Source organism: Parasteatoda tepidariorum, chromosome 7, assembly GCF_043381705.1.
Source record: "Parasteatoda tepidariorum isolate YZ-2023 chromosome 7, CAS_Ptep_4.0, whole genome shotgun sequence".
NCBI lineage: Eukaryota > Metazoa > Arthropoda > Arachnida > Araneae > Theridiidae > Parasteatoda > Parasteatoda tepidariorum.
In genome coordinates, this window is record NC_092210.1 from 9,371,108 (window position 1) to 9,377,107 (window position 6,000).

Sequence of the window (6,000 nt, forward strand, 5' to 3'; positions counted from 1 at the left end):
GGATGCAGTTTTAATAGGTATCAAGTATACTAAAATAATACATTTTGCCTATATTTGTACATTCGGTAGCTTGCACCAATTACTATAGTATCAGTAGTGCCGATTACCAAAATTAACTAATCACCATTGGCGTCAATAATAACTTGGCGATTTTTTTAAAATTTTTTTCTAAACGATTTAGTACCATTTCTTTATTAACTTTTCTTTATAGTACACAGCTTATTTTTTATTTTATTTCAATTTGCATGTATTTCCAAAACTAATTAGCCTCATTGGAGTCAATAATAGTATGACGATTTTTTCCAGTTCCCCTAAAAGAATAAGTACTTTTACTTCATTAATTTTGTCTATAGATCATTCGTTATGTTTTTTACCCATAGGCAAAATGGGTCTTGGTTTGGATTTGATGGCGTCCACACACTTTTCAACTGTGTTCAAGAGTAATAGTAAACAGAGCACATGCGTCGTCATTGCATGCGTTGCTATGGCGACCGCTGCTATTTTTATTTTCACTAGCAAGCATTTTTAATGTATTTACATAACATTAGTTGAAAGTATTTTTACATTCTTTCTTATTATTAACGTATAAGTACTGGCTCGACTGTGATTTCAATGTANGCACATGCGTCGTCATTGCATGCGTTGCTATGGCGACCGCTGCTATTTTTATTTTCACTAGCAAGCATTTTTAATGTATTTACATAACATTAGTTGAAAGTATTTTTACATTCTTTCTTATTATTAACGTATAATTACTGTCTTGACGTTGATTTAATATAAATATGAATGCTGTAGAAACAAAAGTATTTTGTGACGTCCTGAAACACGTACATAGGCAGGATTTGAAAATCAATCAGACGACAAGCATCAATTGGAGACAGTTTTTGCAACCCATGATTTGAAATATTGTGGCGTTTAACGGAGTCAATCCTGAAAGAAAAAAGCATTTGACCAATATGTAACCAGTGATCGTATTAAAGCGATCACAACTGTTATTTAATATTTAAAAATAATACAGTCAAGAACATGCGTATGTTGCACGTATAGAGAAATTTATGACAGCGTTTAATAGTCAAGTGAAATCTCATAGCATTATGAGAGTTTAATTTTTTTTAAATAATTACCCAATAACAAAATTAAACATCATGGCCATTAATAGTAATATGGTGATTTTTTACTTTTCTTCGACACGTATCAGTACTATTTCTCCATTAATTTTTAATACATACTTTTTTTTAAATTTCAGTTACAGTTCATTTTCACTTATTTGGTTTTATAGATTCGTGTTTTAAAAGCTCAATACGTGGTTTATATACACACATAAAATAAACACGTAGTTTTAAATAACTTTAGAAATACCAATTTGGTGCCGTAATCCACCAATGTCTTCATATTCATGCTAATCATTAAGCTTATCTGAAATGACTACTAAAAATGTTTAAATATTACAGAACTTGCAAAAAACTCTTTTTTTTTCTTAAATGAGAGCTATTATATAGCAATTATCATTGATGTAATTTAATATTTCATGTAAATATTTGAAAGAAAGTATTTGATGTAAATATTTGAAAGAAAGAAAAATCGTCTGCAGCAGTCTCCTTTTTATCAATGGTGAGTTCTAAATTCTATTTTTTATACGTCTCTACCAAGCGAACTAATTGAAAATTTTAAAGGAATTTTCAATCGGGTTCTAAATTTGTACCTTGCTGCCGCTGCCCAAACTTCAAGACAATAGAACAAACGGTTCTTGAGTAATAAGAGAGACACGCAGACAAGTTCACCATTGGAGTTGAACATTAGTAGCCGTAAACCCTACTTTGGATTTGCCTTGTTATTTTGAACCCAATCCAGATGAAAATGGAGCTCCTGGCTCAAGTATCGGGAAAAACTTGCCTTGGTGGAGAATTTTTTGAGGGAACTCACCCGCATTTGCGTTACATGGAAAGAAAACCAAGAAAACTTTCCATGGTTAGGCTGACGGCAGGGGAACTCTAACCCATGATTTGCCTACCAGTAAGGATATTTCATGTCAGCACTCTGGTCTGTGCGAGCCGGGTGCGGAATTCGAATTAACCAGCAATCGCTGGGATTGAACCTGGGTCACCTTGTAAGAGTTTCGTGCTTCCATTTGTCTGACACTTTTTACTGACTTTAATTTTGCTGCCCTTAATATTCACTGTACTGGTTTATTGTTTCAATATTTTAAGTGTTGCGTATTCTTATTGTTCACGTATTCATATAACTCATATTCTCGCTCTTTGTATATGTTGCCTACACTACATGGATTAAAAGGAAAACGAGTTTTGAATTGAAGCTGTGCACTTTCCTTCTCCTTAAGCCACGGCAGAAGTATGATTGTAAAACCTCTCACAAATTAAATGCCGTGAAAAATTTAAATTCGTGTATCATTTTAACGTACTAACGTACTAAACTAAACTCAGTGGCGCGACAGCCCAGGGGGGCAAAGGCCTACGCGCCCATCTCAGTTTTCTTGATCTTCGGCTGTGGGGTACAGGAGCTGATGTTCCGGTAGGTGGTCAGTTGAATGCGAAATTCCCAGTTTCCAAGCAAGTTTGGTACTCATTTATCGACCACAAAGGGATGAAGGACTGTGTCTACCTTGGCCGGGCAGCGGATCGAACCCAGGACCAGTGGCACGGGAGTGCATTTTAACGTACTATTTAACTAATTTTTGCATTTCCTAATCTAATGAACGTCTTCAATTTTAAGCAGGAATTGTTTGAATCTTATATTGTTGCCAGGAACAAAGCTCCAGTAGAGATTTGGGTTTTTGATAGGGATATTTTAAATTTATGGTGGTGATAAAATAACGATAACTTAGGATGTATCAGTCAGGAAATTCGCATTCCCATCATGCACGGAGTTTCATTAGAGATTTGCGTGCTCTAACTAGTCACAAAATGGTCTAAATTTCGATTGCCAGAATCCACCTAGAGACACAAAAATGATTTCATAAGAACTTAACAAAATAAATGGAATACTGAGAGAATAATTAGAATTATCCTTAGAGAATGCCTCGGGGACGTGGAAGCTAAGTTAAAAGGAAGCTTATGATAGAAACAATACTACGATTAGGTGAAAGTGAATCGCTGAATCTATTGTTCTAAAACTGAGTGATTGAGATCTTCGGTAATTATGATTTGTATTTCTTAATGAGAATATTTTGATTAACAACATACGTGGTCTGAATTACAGTCCCTAGTCAAATTATTAGACGCACTATGTAAAATCTTAACTATCAGGTGATACTATACATCATTATTGTTTTGGCGCGACTGAAACCGGTTCGCACTTGTTTACGTTAGTGTATCAATGGGTTGAATTAGACGATAGATTATATAAATTTGACGATTGGATTATTGAAATTAGACGATATATTATATCAACATAGAATATTTATTATATCAGGTATTATATTAGTATATTATAATAAGTAGACCAAATTATTAGACGCATTGCAGTTTTTTAACAATAGCATGTTTTGCACGAGTTTATATACAATACTTTTATATTTAAACATACATGTAATGGGTTTTTATTCAGGAGATTTTTTATATACTTCCCATTTGTATTTATTTCTAATGCATCGTATTTCAATGTTAACCGATTGATACACGAACGTAAACAAGTGTAAACCGGTTTTAGCCGCATAAAAACAATAATGCTGCATAGTATCACTTGATAATTAAGATTTTACATGGAATCTTACAGTGCGTTCAATAATTTGGCCAGGGACTGTATGATTGTAACAATGCAAATTTGACACTCACATAGTCGCTTTTTTAAAGTACCCGAAATATTTATTAAACAGCCTTATTTTCACAAACGCCAGCGAATGTCGACATTCATTGATGATGTTGTGCTGTCTTCCGCCATCGTTGGCTTAGGAAAATTTTCCACTGATGGGGAATCCTGAATTAAACAGACTTTGATATCATTATCCTTTACTGCCAGCGGAAAATATTGATATTTATTAATAAATTTGATAAATAGAGATAATTCATAAAACTATTTAATTCAACATCCACCTTCAGTGAATACGAATATTCATCAATTAGTGAGAAATAATGATGATTATTGAAAATATCATAAGTTAAATTTTTCCCTCAGTGGTTTCTTAATGTCGACATTTACCTAAGTAAGTGGTAAAAATCGTATTTTATTCAACGTATACGTAGAGATTCGTGATCAGTGTATGCTAGCGGTATGTGTCAGTGATAAATAAAGAGATTTGTAATTAAAATATTATATTTATTCAGCATTCACTTACAGTGGATACAGAATGTCGACATTTCCCGATGTAAGGGAAAAAATTATGTTTAATACAGTTATAACTAACATACACTCTCAGTGGATGCTGAATGTCAACATTTGCTGGTGTTAGGGAGAAAAATTATGTTTAATATAACATTCCCTCTCAGGGATGCTGAATGTCGACATTTTTCAGCGTAAGCGAAGAAAAATTACATTCAATATAAATACTGGCTCCAAATTTTTATGTAGAGATTTAACATCAATGGATCCTGAATATTAATATTTTGCCGACGTAAGTGCCGACGACATTTAATAAAAATATTGTATTCAATATTCACCCTCTGTGAGTTCTGAATGTCGAAATTGGACAGGAAGAATGCGAAATATTGACATTTAGTAAAATTATTATATTTAACATTCACTCTCGTGAATGCTGCCGGTGTATATTGAGTATGTTTTGTTCAACATTCACCATGATGAATATCGATATTTGAAAGCCCTGGATCAATAAGGGTTTTATTCTGAAAGCGGGGCATCACATTGTTTATTTGATGCATTTTTCAAGATTACTCTTAAAAAGATTACGAAATTTTTATTAGACAGCAGAGCAATAAACGGACTAATGTTATTACCTAGATTTAAACAGTGATGTTAACGCTTTTCAGAAAAATTTGAGTTATAACTCTCATTATAACCTTTCATTTGCACACGTAAATTTGAGAAATATGATTAAAAAATTACGTGCACCAAAACAACGATTATTCAAATAATCGTATCGATAATTACCGTTGGAAGTCGAAATTTTTTTTTGGTCTTGAATAAGAGCAAATAAAAATATTTTTGCAGCAAAATCTATTACTTTTTCAATTTATTTTAATTTCAATTTACCTTAACCTTACTGACTTTAAAGAACTTTATTTAAAAATAATTGTCGAAGCAAAATACATTTATGTAGCATTGCAACATTGAAATATGTGAATTGTTGAAGAATTATTCTTTCACATGAATCTTTCCATCACAAATTGATGGAATTTGAAGAATCAAAATTTTGAGTGTAGACATTGGACATTTTAATGAAAATTTTGTTTTCCAGAATCTTTTTGACTTCATGTACTTTTATCATTAAATGATTTAAAAAAAAAAAATCTGTAAAGTGACTGGTTGTTTATTTGCGATAGCAACGCCATCTGGGGATTTTTCTTCTCAGTTATATAGGAATGTACTACGATATTTCCTCCTTTCTTAATATTTTTCGCATTTAATTGTCACTAATACTTTTTAAAATTTCCACGACATTTTCTTTTGAAACTATGTTCAATGTAGTTTTCAGTTCCATATAGTTTCTTAAGTTAAAAGTTTTTAATCGATTTGAAAATCAAGACAGAAACTAACGCGCTTCTTTTCTATGCTTAAGACTCTCCAGGCGCTAATGGTGAAAGCATATAAAGTGTTGCCATAAGTAGAGAGCTTTGCTCTATACGCCACCTGCAGCCTATTTCGATCGCCAATTTAATTTAATTCACCTCTTGATGAGTGGTTATATATAGGTCCATCCAAATAAAATCTCGTACTATTTAATATGATCTTTTACCATATTATCCCAATCCTTAGGTTCGGTGATTGTGCTATTCCTTCCATTCTCAATATTCAAATATAAATTTCTTTCTTATTTTTTTGGGGCCATTAAATCTTTGACCCATTTATTCCCCTTATATATATATATAT

At 32.4% G+C, this 6,000-nt stretch overlaps 1 long non-coding RNA gene across 1 annotated transcript in view; it reads right to left on the reverse strand.

Moving 5' to 3' along the window:
• Positions 1 to 6,000, reverse strand: part of LOC139425977 (uncharacterized) — a 260,368-nt gene that overhangs the window by 158,662 nt on the left and 95,706 nt on the right. The gene's annotated exons all lie outside the window — the stretch shown is intronic.